Source organism: Phaenicophaeus curvirostris, chromosome 14 (genome assembly GCF_032191515.1).
Source record: "Phaenicophaeus curvirostris isolate KB17595 chromosome 14, BPBGC_Pcur_1.0, whole genome shotgun sequence".
Taxonomy (NCBI): domain Eukaryota; kingdom Metazoa; phylum Chordata; class Aves; order Cuculiformes; family Cuculidae; genus Phaenicophaeus; species Phaenicophaeus curvirostris.
The window spans coordinates 18613474-18629550 of record NC_091405.1 but is presented as its reverse complement, the minus strand read 5'-3'; the positions used below and the strand labels follow the sequence as shown (position 1 = coordinate 18629550).

Here is a 16077-nt window from a genome sequence, read left to right as displayed (position 1 = left end):
TAATAACAATGCACTCTGCTACCCCCTCTACCCATCTGCCTCAAGAGAAAGCCGACGCAGAGTTTCACCCAGGAGATCCGTTTTCTTTTGCTTGGTAGAGGAGGTGCGCCTGCCCAGGAATTAAAGATGTGCCAAAAGAACACAAAAGCTTCCAGTACTTGTTCTTTATTTGTTTCTGCTTCTTTCCTCACTCATGAGCTTGGGCCCGCTGTTCCCCATCCCTCCCTCTGCCTTAGAGATGTTCTTCACGCGGGGCTTCTGCGGCTGCCCCAGCCCCTGGGTAACTCTTCATCATTTCTTCTCCCCCAGGCCGGGCGAGCACAGCCCCTTCCCGAGGGATCCTGCCTTGGCTGCAGGAAGGGGTGACGGAGGGGACCCCGCACTGCAGCCCTTGCCGAAGCCTCCATCCCCCAGCGCTCGGTGGAGAAAGGAGGGGGCACTTCTAGGGCTTTCAGGGGGGTTAAGATAGAAAAAACCCAACCGATGCCAAATGCCTCTGAATAGCAGATACTGCCTGTTGGCAGAAGCCACTGTTCACAGCCTCCAGCCGTTTGAAATCCGAAACACTAAAAAAAGTGGCTACTGTGGATGTGCTGTATTCTTCTTTTCAAAGCAATCTGGCACACAGTTTTGCTCCCCTGTTTCAGGACCCAATCCTGCATTCCTTTCACGCTCAGACTCCCATTGACTTTAAGGAATGCAGGATTGGATCCTAAATGTGTGCTTCCCTCACACAATAGCTCCTCATGGTTACGATCTATTGAGAAAGGCACACTTTAAAAACCATTTGGAATTGCAGGCTCATCCACCGGGCCAGAATGCCTGCAAAGATCTCCCATTATTTCAGGAAAGCCCTTGGTGTGTGAATTACACACGCATTTTCCCCGGATCCAAGCTGCAGGCACAGCTTAGCTTGAGATGCATCAAAATATTTTGAGCACTGGCCTGATAGCTCATAAATAAACCCAGCAATTTTAGTTTTGGGGAAAAAAGCGAAATTCCGGGGCGGGGGGGGGGGGACCAAAGCAAACATATAAAGCAGCTGAATCTTTCAGATGGTTTTTGTCAAAGCCTCTAGAGACCTGCACGGCTAAGACAAAACAGCGCCTTGCCCTGCTATTTTTGAGGATGCTGTATATTGAGTTACGAGGCTATTACGATGCAAATCTCAAATGTACAAGCTTTTCCCTCGGCCATAAACACAAAACAGTATACATTGTCCTTTCAGAAGAAAAGGTTTGCTGCTAAAATAGCAGAAGCCCTACGTAAATAACCAACATTCTTTCTGCCTGAGGTCACTGACTTGGCCTATTCAATTCCGGGCTAGTCTGGGATTTGACAATCTAAGCAGGGGAGAGGCCCTTTCCTTTTTTTCAAAAGAATGCTGGGATTTTATTTGAAATTTAAACTCTTGCAAACAAAAGGTGGCATCGTATGCTTGAGGCCTATGAAGGTGGAGTACAGGATGTGCATTGTTTTCTCCCTTTACTTGGATTCTTTCAGGGAAGAGCATTCAGAGTCTGTGAACAGATTCTAATCCAAATATTATCATCAGGTAGGCAGACGCACCGAGATACGAACCAAACGCTTTTAAGAAGCTGGGATTTGCTTTTTAGAAACATCGATGTAGGGAAAGCACAAAAATGGTTTAAAAATGCAATTTCAATTATCATGTAAAATAAATTATTTTTTTAACTCTTAATTGAAAATTCCTCCATAGTTTAAGGTCCAACACTAACTCATATTTGTACACTAAAAAAAGAGCTTTTCAGCGCAAATTCACTGTGGCTGCGAAGTCAGCATTTACTCTCATTCCCCACCTCAAGTCGACCTGTCGCGGAGAGGCAGACGGCAGCTATACTGCTGCTCAGCTCTTCCTTGGGCTCTCACAGAAGCACGCTGGCTGCACGATACGGCCATCCCGTCCACCCCTGGGCTGCGATCCAGGCTCTGCGAGCTCCGTGCCACCTCCTGCCCGCGGCCGTGGCGGTGCCGCACAGCTCCCATCACCCAGGACTGCGCTGAGCTGGGTTTCAGCTGCTGTAAATGGGGACAGCATCACTGAATTCACTGTGGTTTATAGGAGCTGTAGACCTGTCCCAAGGTACTATCTTCACCAGAAAAGCCTCTTTGCTACGCGCTCATTACCGTGTGGTAAAACCCAGATGAAAACAAGGCGGTTTATCATTTTGACATGTTTGTAACCCTAGACTCTCCTCTGCAGTTCACCTTAACCCGTCGTGATGTCAAAATGAAAAACTTCATTATCCTCCCTAGGCTTTTGCCTTGTGGCAGCCACCGCACCGGAGGAAGCACCTTTCCACCCAGCAAGCACGCGCCTCCGCTGCCAAAGCCCCTCGCGTCTCTGTGCTGGGGCAGGTAACGCAGCACTCGCCTCCACCCAAGGCAGCAAGCGCAGCGCTGGGGAGAGGACACGGAGGGTACGTTCCTGCCCAGCCGGGCTGCCCGGCTCCAGCTGTCAGTCTCCAGCAGGATTATGCAGATAGATAGCTAATATCTTTTGTTACCTTGCTGGAAAACCCCACCTTTCTTGGCAGGGCATCCATAATCTCCGTGCCATGTTTACTCTAGTGTGGAATTCTCTCTTCCTTTCTCTCTCCTCCTACTCTTCCACCAGGTTATTTAACCAAAAGGTTACTTAATGCTGCAGGGACAAGGAGATCTCTGACCTCTGGTACTGGGGCAAAGCGTTCCTGAGCAGACTGTATTATAAACTTAGCCCATACTTTCAGGCTTCCATATAATTTGGAGAAGTTAAAATTGGCAGATGTTTCCTTTCTCTCCCACTTAGGTATTTACTCTATCCCATACCACCTATCATTTTCAGGGGTAAGGCATAAATTATTTCCATGGAGCTTCAACAGAACTTACGTTGTAAAGGGGTCTGTAAAAGCACAAGCATGTATTTAAAAACAGAAATACAGCAGCCTCCATTGGCCTAATAGCTATTTTAGGCCTATATATTAACAGATATCTTAAAATATATTTCTTAATAAGCTAGCAAGCAGACACACAAACAGGGAAATATAAAAAAATCAAACTCCAAATGTACTTCAATTAAGATAATTTTTTTCAGGGGTAGGTTTTCAAATGCAAAGGTGAAAAACAAGGGCGAAGCAAAACAGACCAGTAGGCAAAATCATGAGAGGCCTCCCTACCACTCGGGAGGCTGGGGGGGAAAGGGGTATGGCTTTTCCCCCAAGGCAGCTTGCGCTGTGGGAAGCTTTCGTGGTTCCATCACTGACCCCTCTTGTTATCAGCAAAAAAAACTCCACATTTCCAGCCACTGCCTGTAAGCCAGGATTTAAAAGAGTACTTGTCTTATCACCCTATCCCAGGGTCCTAGTGCCAAGTCCATTCTATGGTAAAATAAATCCAACACCTATTCCAGCCCAAGTCTCGCCGGCTCTGGGGGATGCAACCTTCCCAAGCCTTGCCGGCTGCTACCCGTGCCACGCGGTGGGTGGTTCTCATTCAAGCTCCAGTAAGATCCACCCCAATGGCAGCGACAAGGACCCATCTAGCGCCGTATCCTGTCTCCAGCTCTGGCCAAGAACAGAAGTGCAATGAGAAAGGGCATCAGAAACAAGGCTCACACAGGCTGATGCGCTCCCAAGAATAACCTCTCCGCTTCCAGCAGCCAGTGCTTAAGCCTTCCTGCACCGCGGGTTGCATCATAACTATTATGTCTAATAGCCTCGCTGGACCAACCCTTCTTTAATTTGTCTAATTCCTCTATGAGATCATTTATACTTTTGGCCTCCGTGCTGTCCCTATGGCAGCAAGCTCCACAATTTCATTATGCATTCTATGAAGTGTTCCCTTCTGTTTGTTTTAAATCTCTGCTGATCTCCAGCTTCTGTTGCATCAAAGAATGAAGCAGCCTCTACGGTCACCATCACCAGAGAAGAGCTTTGTAAGCCAAAGCCTGAAACTTCAGTCTTGAACTGCACCTGGAAAGGGATGCAGACCACAGGCACAACTGGCATTTTTATCCAGCAACTTTCTGAGCTCGGGTCCTTGTACAACACAAGTGGGCACTCAACGCCCCCAACTCAAAGTTCACACTTTGTGCATGAGACATGACCGAGCTACCAAGTCCCGCACTGCCCGAAGTTAATGAGCAACTATAAGACCAGAATGTTTGGTCCCTACAGACACTACAGAGCTGTACCAGCAAGTCAGGTTACTGAACGCCATCTCTGCATGGAGTGAGCTGCAGCATCACCTTCTAATACTTTATATATAAACATATATTGAACAAAGGAGTGGACACGGCCCAATCCTGCGGTAACATGCAAGAAAGCCTCGAGGGAGATGAGCAATTTCCCTCCACCATCTTCTGCATTGTCTCAGAAAAACAAGAATGGATTTGCACAGGAATAGTTTACTTTCTTCCTCCCAGTAGCATCGTATGTGTCAGTGTGAGCAGCATCGAAGGGCACTGCTGATGAACCTGAACCCACCAGTAATGCTTGCTTTGAGTCACATCCTGGAAGCATTTAGCAGCCAGCACCAACGGCATCCATGTGTTTGTGAAATCAAGTTCACAGTGCTCAATTCTTATTATCTTGAGATGAATCTTTACAATAAACTGAGATTATTGAGATCCACAGTGCCTAGAGATGGCATCTTCAGCAACAGCTATACCTTTTTCCTTCATGTGATAATGGAAGAATGTACTGGGGAACGATCCTTGGGACCAGAAGTGCTAAGAAAGCTTAAAAAGGTTAGTACGTAGTAGGGGGGAAAAAAAATCTAAATATCCTCAGGATGGTAAAGTATTAAAACAATCTGTCAGTTTTGAAGCATGGTCTTTGAGTTTAGATCATTTAGCAGTATGTTTGGAAGAACTGCACAAAGACAAAACTCTTTTACACTTGTGAACAATCATACTAATGTTAATAATGTTACTTCAGATTTATACTGTGTAACTTTGAAAAAAAACCTTGCTAGGACCATAGGTATGTGTTTTAGACAATATTCCAGTGTACTCTGCTGTAAATAAAATTGAAAATTATCGTTGTACTGAATTACTGAAAGGAACTGGGGCTTCCTCAACCAGTTTGAAATAGAATCACAAACCAGCCCTCCAAGACATTGTCTTTGATGTTTTGTGGTGGACTGACCACAGCTTCCTGCACCAGGTCACAGCAGAGCTAAAACCACAAGCAGCTTCCAGGATGGAGAGCTGAATAGGTAGGCCTCCCGATAAGTACACTTGCTTCTTTTGGCACTCAGGTACAATAAGGATATTGTTCCTTTAATGCTTAGGTTTCCTTTTAAGAAGTATGTGAGATTTCAGCCAATTCTCCTCAACGATTAGTTCAGGATGAATCTACTTAACTCAGGATTCAGCTGGAAAAAGCCCAAGTAGATGCAATCAATTTTCCACTACTAAATCCGCTTCCTTCCTCTCTTCCCTTACCCAGCATGAAACATCAGCTCGCCACTACAGCCAGTGGCGACTAAGACAATGAAAACCTCTGCATCTAGCCATGCTCATACCACGGTTGGTTATTTCTTCTTTTGATTCTCCCTGATCCTCTGTTCTCACACACGCTGCTCACTAGCCCAACGTTTGGGCTGGGTGGAAACGCAGCTATACGGCAAACCACAACCCCCTAGATGCACCATACACCCCAAAGTTACTCATTCTAAACTGTACAAAATCAGCTGCAGAACTTCACCAATAAAGGATGGCTTTCCCCTTTGCACATATATAACTAGAACCTTCCCGAAGTTTCAGCGTGCAGGTGCTGTATTGTCTGCACCTGCCAGCAACCGTGCTGTGCCTCCTCTGCGTGTAACAACAACCATCATCATCTAAACACCATAGTAGTGGGAGATATTAGCCACTGGCCCCTTTACTTGAACAAACCTCATGCGGAACTGCCTGAAAAAGTACAGTCATAACAACGGGGATGATTTGCTACTACAATTTAACCAGGATAATAAAAAATAACATCTGTTCAAAACCACAGCTTAGAAAACACGAACTCTGGCTCTCACCTACGTGCCTTCTGAAGAGTTTAAGTGGATGATTTCCACCCTCATTTCCCCAAGCATATACATTCTCCTTTGTTAAATAACTCGTGGAAGCAGCCAAACAAATCCTGGTGGCTGTTGTTCTTCAAGATTTCTTCCTCTAGAACAGTGGTCTCCAAGCATTTTTGATCGTGCTCCTCTATCAGTAAAGAACGTTTAGGCACGCAACCCCAATACATGTACACATATTCATTTTTTTAATAAGCTACATGTATCTCCTACTGAAGCTTTTTCTCCCTACATCCCAACAGATCATCCTGAGCACTCTCTATGGTGCATGCACCTCACTTTGGAGACTGCTGGATTGTTAATACTGATTCAGCAAATTGTTTCCATAGGTCTGAATTTACACGCTGTGGTTCCTAAGGTTGGTAATCCACTGACTCACTCAATGAAGTTATTAGTTCCAGGAAAAATTTTACAGGGAACACAGTTGGAAAAGCAACAGCGAGGAGTGCCCAGGCAGCCAGCTGAGTTAAGCATCTGAGGTTCCATGACTGTATCCAATTTAACATTAGGACATCCCACACTTATCTTTTAAACACACTGATAGACAACCACTCAGACACAGCAGTCAGTAACCAAAAGTGATTCCCAAATCCATTCCTGCTTTTAACTATGCATTAAATTGGACACCTTTCACTCTGCATGTGTACAGTTAAAAGAGCTGGCAGGTATTAGCTGTACTGTAGGACCTGAAACCTAACAAGCCTGCCCCTAACACCACGAAGCAGCAAACACTCACAGGGCACTTTGGCAATGACTTCACAAGGCCCTGGTAACCTCACGAAGAACTGACTTTACCATTGGGTTTGAACTCCATCTCAGAGGCCACAACTGTCGACAGCCTGTCCTGCACCCTCCTGTCCCAAAACACGCCTCCCAAACTGCACAGAAACACTTGGAAAATCTCTCAGCAAAAGACGCTTTGAGAGTGTCAGCACAAACTGCTTCCAGGAGACTTTCATGTCTCTCTAGTCACATCACACAAATTAAAACCCAAATGTAAACACGTGAGCTACATATTTACCTGTCACTTGGCTTTGCAGGATGTGGCACAGAGAATGAAATGTTCTTTGCCATTTCAGCTTGCAGGGTGGTGGTCGCATCACCCAGGAACAGCAGTGGTGTGGGTGAAACGCCAAAGCACCTGAGCCTCCACTGCCCCAAAACAATGGTAGGAATTTATTCTGGCCCAGGACCACAGGACATGGACCCGTTCTTCAAGTACTAAATTTCCATGAGGAGAAGAGTGAGAGGACCAAGCGTCCAGCGAACACTCAAGGCCGTTCCCCAAGGAACTCCTCCTCATTCCTTTCACACCCTGAGCCTGCAGAGACGCTTGGGGTAGACAAGGAACACAGAACTACATCCAAAGTTATTACAATCCTGCTTTCTCCACCACTTTAAGAATACAATTCTCATTAATTTGCACATTAAGCCAGGAGAGCTGGTGAGCTCTAATGAGAAGGTGTATCACCAAGAGAAAGCGACTGTTGAAGGGGCAGCACAGGGTGTCCACATACCTGGTACGAGCTCAGCCAGACTGCTTTCACCCTCCACAGACCAGCATCGATTTGCAGACACGCACCGGCACTCCAGCGTATCACATTCTCTCTGCTGGCTGCCAAAGCTCCCTGCCTGTGCTCAATCAGATACCGGTCCTGCGAATTGCCAAGTGGAGTCAATAATCCTATAAATGGAGGAGCACGGAACACAGACTGGACGTTGGCCATCAGGGAGGCCACGGTGGGGGTTTTACTGCAGGTTTGTTTTTGAAAAGCATTTACTGTACCCAAATCAAGACTGTGAGATCAAATATGCAAGCACGAAGATTTCCTATTTTTGTTAGTTCAATGGAGGGCACATACATATAGGTTTCACACTGGCAAAACACAGTAAAACCACAAAACAATTCCTTACTATTGCTGTCACGGTGTTCTCAGCTAATGGTATATTGCAAAATTACCTGCTTTTTATACAAGTTCAAGGAACAGGCTCACCTAAGACAACCCCACCGTTAACATGGGTGTGACGGGAGCACACTCCTGCCACTGAGCTAAGAGCTCGTGCCACTTACCATGAAGTCAAGAATACTTTTGACACTAACTGAAACGGGATTTGGCCATGAGCAATGATAAATCTAAGAAGTCCCAGCAAAAGTTCTGGTCAAAGGCAGGATTTTCAGGAAATGAGATATTTATTGGAAGAAGGGAAAAAATGCTTTCTGGCCAAGATCAAATTTACCGAGTTTCTTCCTGTGCTGTTCTTTGAGGGAGAAAGGCAGAAAAGAGTGGCTGGGAACAAAAACTCTTCCCTATCTGGGTTAAAACAAAGCTACAATTTCCTGAGAAGTCCAAGGATAGGAGAAAAACACTCACTGGTGGTAAATAACTCCAGAAAGTGACCTGTAGAAGTCCATTTACCAGAACTAAGCTGCTCTTTCTGTAACAGTAAGTTTACAAGGAAGCAAAACATTCAGCTGATGTCAAATATCAGGGGTCACCCAAGCACTCTCCTTGGTGCCCAAGGACAGCCACTATAACCAGCCAGTCCTCTCCAGTCCTGCCAGTTAAATGAGGAAAAATTTATGGCTGTTTATGAAGGCTTCCTGCCAAGCCTGTTTCTGTGATAAGCTTTTCTGGTGCATTTGTGTCTCACATCCGATTTAGAGTCCTCTGAATACTGGAGACAGCATTCCTTGGATACTTAAAATAAATTAAAAACACAACACTGGGGTTGGACAGAGGAATGGGAACGTTATTCACGTGGCCCAGGCACTCAGGGCTCTGGGGAGCGGGGCTGGGAAAGTAGTCTTTTTACAGTCTTACATTAGCCCGTGTGTTTCACGACATATAATCCTCAGAATGGTCCTCTATAAACTGTGAATATGCATTATTTGAGCAAGTTATTATCGTCAGTAGCAGGCTGCAGCAGCTGTACAGCTCAGCTGCCAGATCTGCAAGTGCTTCCTCCAACAAACGCATCTATTTGTGCTATAACAATAATTATTTAATAATTTACTGAACTTCCCGCTTCTCCAGTACTTCTGCCTTAGAAGTCTTTAAAGCCTGGGAACTCAGGGATCCAGGAAAAGCCTAAGATACCTACAAGTCAAACCAGAAGATGAACAGGGTACAGTATGATTTCAAACAGTGCTAAGCTCACTATTTTCTGGAGGTACTGAAAATGTAGTTAAAATCTTGACTAAAGAAACCCATTGTACTCATTTGAAATTAAGAATAAAAGATGCCCCCCACAGAAATAAAGTCTGAATCCCTCAGCAGTAGAACAGGCCAGAACAAACATAGGCAGGAATATGCGAGAAAAGAAAACTGGGGGAGATAGAAAACTGGCTTTCTCCCTTCACAGAAAATGCAGAGACAAAAAAATGAAGTTCAGTCCTTCAACACACCAGGAAAACCCTCAGGTCATGGTGGCCCACAGACCATGGTTTGGGTCACTCCAGAGCAATGAAGGTGAGATGGATGCATCCAAAGGTAGGACAAAGGAAAAAGAGTCTGTCAAAGGACAGGAGTATGTCCAGGCGGCACATTATTAGAGTGGAGGCTAAACCCAAGAGCATGGACATGTTTGTGCACAAGGACCAAATTCACCGAGACAGGCACTGGAAAAGAAGTCATCGGTTGTGGGAGGAAGAACTGATTTACTGAGTGCTGAAGTGATAAAGGACAGAACTAATTAACAAGCGCATGTGGAGATTTATTGTTGAAGAAGTGATGATCTACATTAAATCAGAAATTCTTTCAGAGTGCTCTTTCAGTTTCATTCTGGAGTATAGTTTTCAGACAAATGAAGGATCAAGGACATCACCAAAGCATTGACTAAGCGCTTACAATTTGTTGCTCTATATTTTGCTAAGAGAAACTTACATCATTAAAATTGCAGGAAGCCAACTGTATCTCCTTTCATTCATCATTATCATCACTTTTTTTCCTTCCAGCTGTTTTTCCCTTTGTTTTTAGGTAATACTTAATTACAAAACTGGAAATAGGAAACAGAAACATCTGTTGATAATGTCAGTGACTTTGCCGGCGCTCTGCTCTGGATTATCTGGATTTCTTCCCCTTTGAGAGATGAACTCAACAGCAGCCCAAGGGAATCTTTTCTCTTGGAGGGAGTAAGTGAGATGCATTCCAAGAAAACATTTTAAACAGGCAGAGGGGGAAAAAGAGAAGAAAAAGAGTAGAAGGGAAAGCTTAAAAAAACATGCACAAGAGAGGTGTGTTTCAGACTAAGACAATCAAGACCTGCAGATAAAAGATGCTGATAAGGAGACAGGGAAATTTGAGCAAATCTTGTTCCACTAAACAATAGGTGGCATTACAAACACGCAAAACTATGCGAGGAAGCGATTAGGTTCTCTGCGGTTTTTACAGACAAAAAGAGGCAGAAATCTTGTTAATTAGAGTATATTTTTTTTGTACTTTGTGTTTTCCAACCCCTGAAAGGGTCACAGGTGCTGTCAGTGATTGGTTCCACATTATGAATACAAAAATATTGTGGGAGGAATAGATCTACGGTCAGTCAGTCAACACAGAGAAGTTTCCATCATTAGTTGCCAGGCAACACCCACCAATTAAAATAACCATCCAAAGCCATGCATTTCATGCTGGAATAATTAATAGCAGAATGCAATTACTACCTTACAAGGAGACCAAGAAACTACTAGCCAACTATTGATTGCATGCCCTCCGATAATCAGAAATGGGGAATGGAAACATTTTCTCTTTCTCCATTGGTAAGCCACCGATCAACACCACCCTCCCTCGGGGTCAGCCTCCAAATCTACAACGTTAGCTGCTAAAGCAGCCCTCAGAGAAGAGCAACACTCTGTATTAATACCCCCTCAATCAAAAAGAAAGCCACTTAGGCACACGCATCTTCAAGCATCTCAGATGTGCCCTTGGAAGAAAGGCCCAGGGACTGGGTCAAACAGATCAGCCACCCTTAAACAACAGGTTTTCTCATAGAGTTGAGCCACCTTGACTTAAAACAGTCACAGAACTTAAACCCTTTCACCACATAGCATCTAGTTGTGTCGTCTGTACAAAGGACACAATCAATGGACTGGCCTGTTTATCTGAAATCAAGCATGCAGATCAGCTCCCTGCTTGGGGAACAGAGCAACACAGAGAAACTACTAAATGCCTCCTAAAGTATAAAGCCGACTAAATACATTCTAAAGACAGGAGAGTTTCCTGTGTCCATCCCATCTCAAACACTTCTGATTAACCTTTTCCCAGCCTATCTTTTTTTTGAAGCCTGGAATATTATCAGACTAATGACGGATCAAGATAAAAGAACATATTTCTACCAATTGGTACCTGAAGGTACTTGGGTTTTTACGTGGGCTAGTATCCAAGTTTGACATTTAATTACCAGAAGACAAGATTACATTCCTTTGCTGAGACTCATTCATGGTTTGGAGTCTTGCGCAAGGTGAACCCGAACTGTCTGAAGCCAGCTGTCATATCTCTACCACCCAACTGCCTCTTTTTAAAGCAAGCACCTCCCTTTCCGTGAGCTTTGCATTAATGGCTTCGTCTGGGACTGCAGCTGCAGACATACCTGAAATAGCTTTTAAGTATCTGTCTTGCTAGGTGTTAAAATGGAAAGCGCAGGGCTAAGCACAGGCTGTAACTTATCCCAGAGGCATGGAATGACTCAGGCAAATTCTGCACTCCCGCAGCAGCCCTGAGAGTTATCTCAATTTCACATCCACGCAAACCGCAGTCTTAGCAGCACGTACAGCAAATCCTTCAGTCTGTTTCCTAACCAAACTCACACACCTCCCCAAAGTGCTTGGCTTTTTCCTGTGAATCACACCTCAAAGTAACTGCCCCATATGCAGTGCACCAGGACCTACTGCTGGATCCGGTTATGGCTTAGAAACCACCAAGCATGCAGGTGCCCGTGAACTCAATCCAAACACAGGGTCTGAGTCAGGGATGAGTAACAATCACAGTTATGCAAGTTGAGGGCACCCAGCTCTCACACGCCAGGCCTTGGGGGTCGAGGAGGAATGTTCCCACATGCACAGCACTGAATCACCCGCCGGCTCGTCTTCCCCTGAGCACCAGGTATTAGCCAATGGCTCTGGCAAGATTACAGACCAAAAATCCCAATATTCCAGTCTGCTCTGGTCCAACAGTATGTGGCCAGAGTATGGCAGGGAAAAGTATGCAAGGACATTAGCTGCCAGCAGACTTTCACTGCACAATGTTCCCCTCGCAGCAATACTCATTAGCTCCCCTCCCTTAAATGTTCTCACTGTGCTCCCTTGGTGCTTGGAATGGTTGCATGAAGCGGTGGCAGTCAGATGAATAAGATGCTTTACCTGCACCCGAGTCACCTAAAAGTCAGCAACAAGGCTCTGAAGAGTTAAACACCACTGAGACACACACGTATCTGTATCACTGCGATGACCACCTCTAACACTGGTGAACACACAGTGTGGAGCTCACAGATTTCTCGCTAAATTTTGTTTTATTCTATGTGAAAATCACATTCATAGAGAATTTAATTTAAGGCTACAAAGCCAGTACTGGCCGCGTGTAATTTGGATGCAGTGACTCATGCCAAACTTACAAATATGCTGTGGGGAATGAACAAATATGAATTGAAAAATGAAACTTCCACTGGGAATTTGGGTATTTTCAAACCTCACCAACTGCTGATGAACATACACTGATGGGACACAACTCCCCTATGCCTTACTACCACCAAGAGCAAACAAATATTCAACCTGGGGCAGCAAACATGCAAAAAAAAAATATTTTTCAGTGTCACAAGGAACTTCTCCCTTCAAGCCAAGACACAAGGAACCTCCTATGAATAGACTTCTACATACAGTAACGCTGAGCAGCCTTGGTCAGAATGAAGCTGCTGTCTCCAAGACCTAATACAAGTGAAAAGGCAGGTGGCGTCCACAACCATGAACCAATTCCCCTTTCCCAGCAGCTAGAGGGCACAGGCTAATTGAGAACTGCTCTTTATATCTTCAGGGCAATGATACCTTCTGCTATGGTTGCCCCACATGGGCCTTTTAAAACAGCAGTGCTGCCAGCTGTCGCTGTGATCCTTCTGTAAGAGGCCAACTCATCTGTGACACCTTTTTACCAGCTGTCCCTTAAACTGCTGTATGAAAACCCCGTGAGTGCTCCAGCCTGATCAATAGTCACCAGGTAAGAAATGAGCTGCATACCTATGGGATTATACAGTTTGCTCTAGGCTTCTGATTGATCTCGTGGTGATTTCCCGTGCCTTAAAACCAGTGGCAAAAGTGCAAATTAAAGACATGCTCAAACATTTGCCTTCATGTAGGAGAGCAGAATGTGTTCCTGGTTTTTACCGTGAAGTATGTCTCAGCTTTGAGAGCACTGAGCCTTCAAGCCCTTAGCTCTGCCAAGAGCATTCCCTGCCCATCTCCTATACCCTCAGAGTAACAAATAACAAACCAGTATTCCTCATTGTAAAGATTTATCTTACTACAGTTTCTACATTTGTTGCCATTGGATTAAAACTTCCATGCTGAAAAGATGATGCAGATGGCATTACGATCTGTAAACTGGAGGCACCTGATGAGTTGTCTTCTGCAACAACTATCAAACAGAACCCATTAATTCCTGCACTTACAGCACACAAGCAATCTGACATTATTGCAATTATTCTTCAAGAAATCGTGTCATGCTCTGAAATATTACCAAGAGGAATCAGATGATGAACTTTTCAGGCAGACATTTTTCATCTCTTGTCTTCCATGAGCAAAATTTGCAGCTGAACTCCTGCCAAAACTAAAATTTTACACTGAACAGAAGGGACAGTGTGTGCTGTTGCCTGAATTCATCTCCATTATTTAAGATTCAGCAAAGCATGCTTACATATGAATAATATACCATATTTAAGCACATCTCAATGTTTTGCTGAACCAAGGCCTAAAAGAATTTTCACTTGTGTTAGGGCTGAGAAGGGATTTCACAGAATAAGAAAATGTCCCAAGCTGGAAGGGACCCACAAGGATCATCGAGTGCAACTCCTGTCAGTGCACAGGACAATCCCAACATTCACACCATGTGTCCGAGCGCACTGTCCCAATGGTTATTGGATATTGTCAGGCTTGGCACAGTCACTGCTTCCCTGGGGAGCTTCTCCAGTGCTCCTCTAGCCCCTGGGTGAAGAGCCGCTTCCCAATGTCCAACCTAACCCTCTCCAGGAGCATCTTTCTGCCATTCCCTTGGCATTCCTTCTTTTTGAGCAGGTAGAGAATCAGGCCTTCACATTCCTTTGACGATGTTTACACCACTTCTTTATAGATAAAACAAACCAATTTGGTCAAACAAACCAATAGCACAAAGATTTTGGGAACAGAAATACCAGATATTAACCTTATGAAACCTCATACCTAATCGCAAATCTGAAAGTTACTTGGTTCTCAGCAAGGGAATGAAGCCAACTCAATGGAAGGGAAAACAAAACTTGTCTTGCTATTTCATTCTAGCCATTCATCTTCCTAATTGTATGAAAACTGTCTTTTGATTTCCTACTTGAATCATGCAGTTTCACCCTCCAAAACAGATCTCTTGTTTTTTTCTCTAGTAAATATGAGACCATTTTCTAATGCTATTTTATAGAAGTATTTATGAGCTCCAGTCACATGTCCTCTCCATCATTTCTGATACCCAAAATACAGTGGGCTCTCATGATTAGCTTTTCTCCAGCCTTTAACTGTCTATGTAAATCCTTTTGGACCCTCTCCACTTTTTCTATATCTCTTTAATGGTGTGCACCAAACCAGGACACAGAATTCTCACCTGGGTCCCCCTCAACATCACACACTGATGATAAAATGAACTCCCTGTTCATAAACTGCAGTACTATGAGAAGTTTGTGTCTGGTTGCTTGTACAAGGTCCCGTCAGGCTTTTCAGCAGCACACACCAGGATGCAATTCCTATAGGTGGGATATGGATATCTGAAAGATTGTAGAACCTCATCCCTGGAAATGTTCAAGGTAGGGTTGGACAGGGGTCTGAGCAACCTGGTCTGGTTGAAACTGTCGCTGCTTAGTGCGAGGGATTTGACTGGATGGGCTTTAAGAGATACTTCCAACCCAAACCATTCCGCGATTCTACAATAACAAAGTCACCAGACATTGCTCTTTTGATGGGCTTGTATCAGAGGTTGCAGATAGAAGGAAATCCAAGCCCTTCGTGCCTGCAAAACAACCTGGTGGATAAGTACCTCCAGCCCATGAGCAGCACAGCAAGAAGCTCAGAAGATAACCTGGAGCACTGCTTCCTCGTGCGTGTGCGTGACTCACTGAAAGCTGCGTGAATCACAAAATTCCACCGGCACTGCAGGGTAGGGCAAAACCACGCTTCAAACAGACATGTCTCAAATTGCCCTATCGTAGACGTACACTGGCCACACACACCTCACTAGGACAGTGAGAACAGCTTGTTGTGTCTTTGAATAATTAAGCTGTGTTTGTATTTTGCTGTTAAAATACATTCCTCAGCCCTTATACATTCTTCTGAGGAACGGAGTGACCCGTGTACAGATCCCCGTGGTAACAAACATGCATCCTGACTACTTAAAAAAACCCCCACGCCTGCCCCAGAGAGGAAGCTGGAACTCACCCATGCAATTAGGTTAGGTTAATGTTGGCGATGAGTGGATAGATATTATCCGATAACATATTTTGTAATCCTCTGCTAAGCAGGATGCTGTTCACATTGGGAGCCAACAAAATAGCTACTCATTCACTGTCAGACAAGCAAAGTCGAGAGTGATCCCTGAAGGTCTGAGATGAGTTTATTCCTGGTTGTGGCTCAGAGTCATTTATAAAGGTCACCAAATTCTACGTTTGGGTTGTATGTTTCTTTAAACCAATATTTATCTGTACACATCTCAGGAGAAAAGACAACACTTCTCCTTTCACAAGTGAACTTTACAAAGGTCTTTTCATTATTGACTTCTTTGGTTC

General features: G+C 44.5%; 1 protein-coding gene across 1 annotated transcript in view; it reads right to left on the bottom strand.

Annotated features, from left to right (window-relative positions):
* Nucleotides 1-16077, bottom strand: part of WTIP (WT1 interacting protein) — a 68315-nt gene that overhangs the window by 25523 nt on the left and 26715 nt on the right. The gene's annotated exons all lie outside the window — the stretch shown is intronic.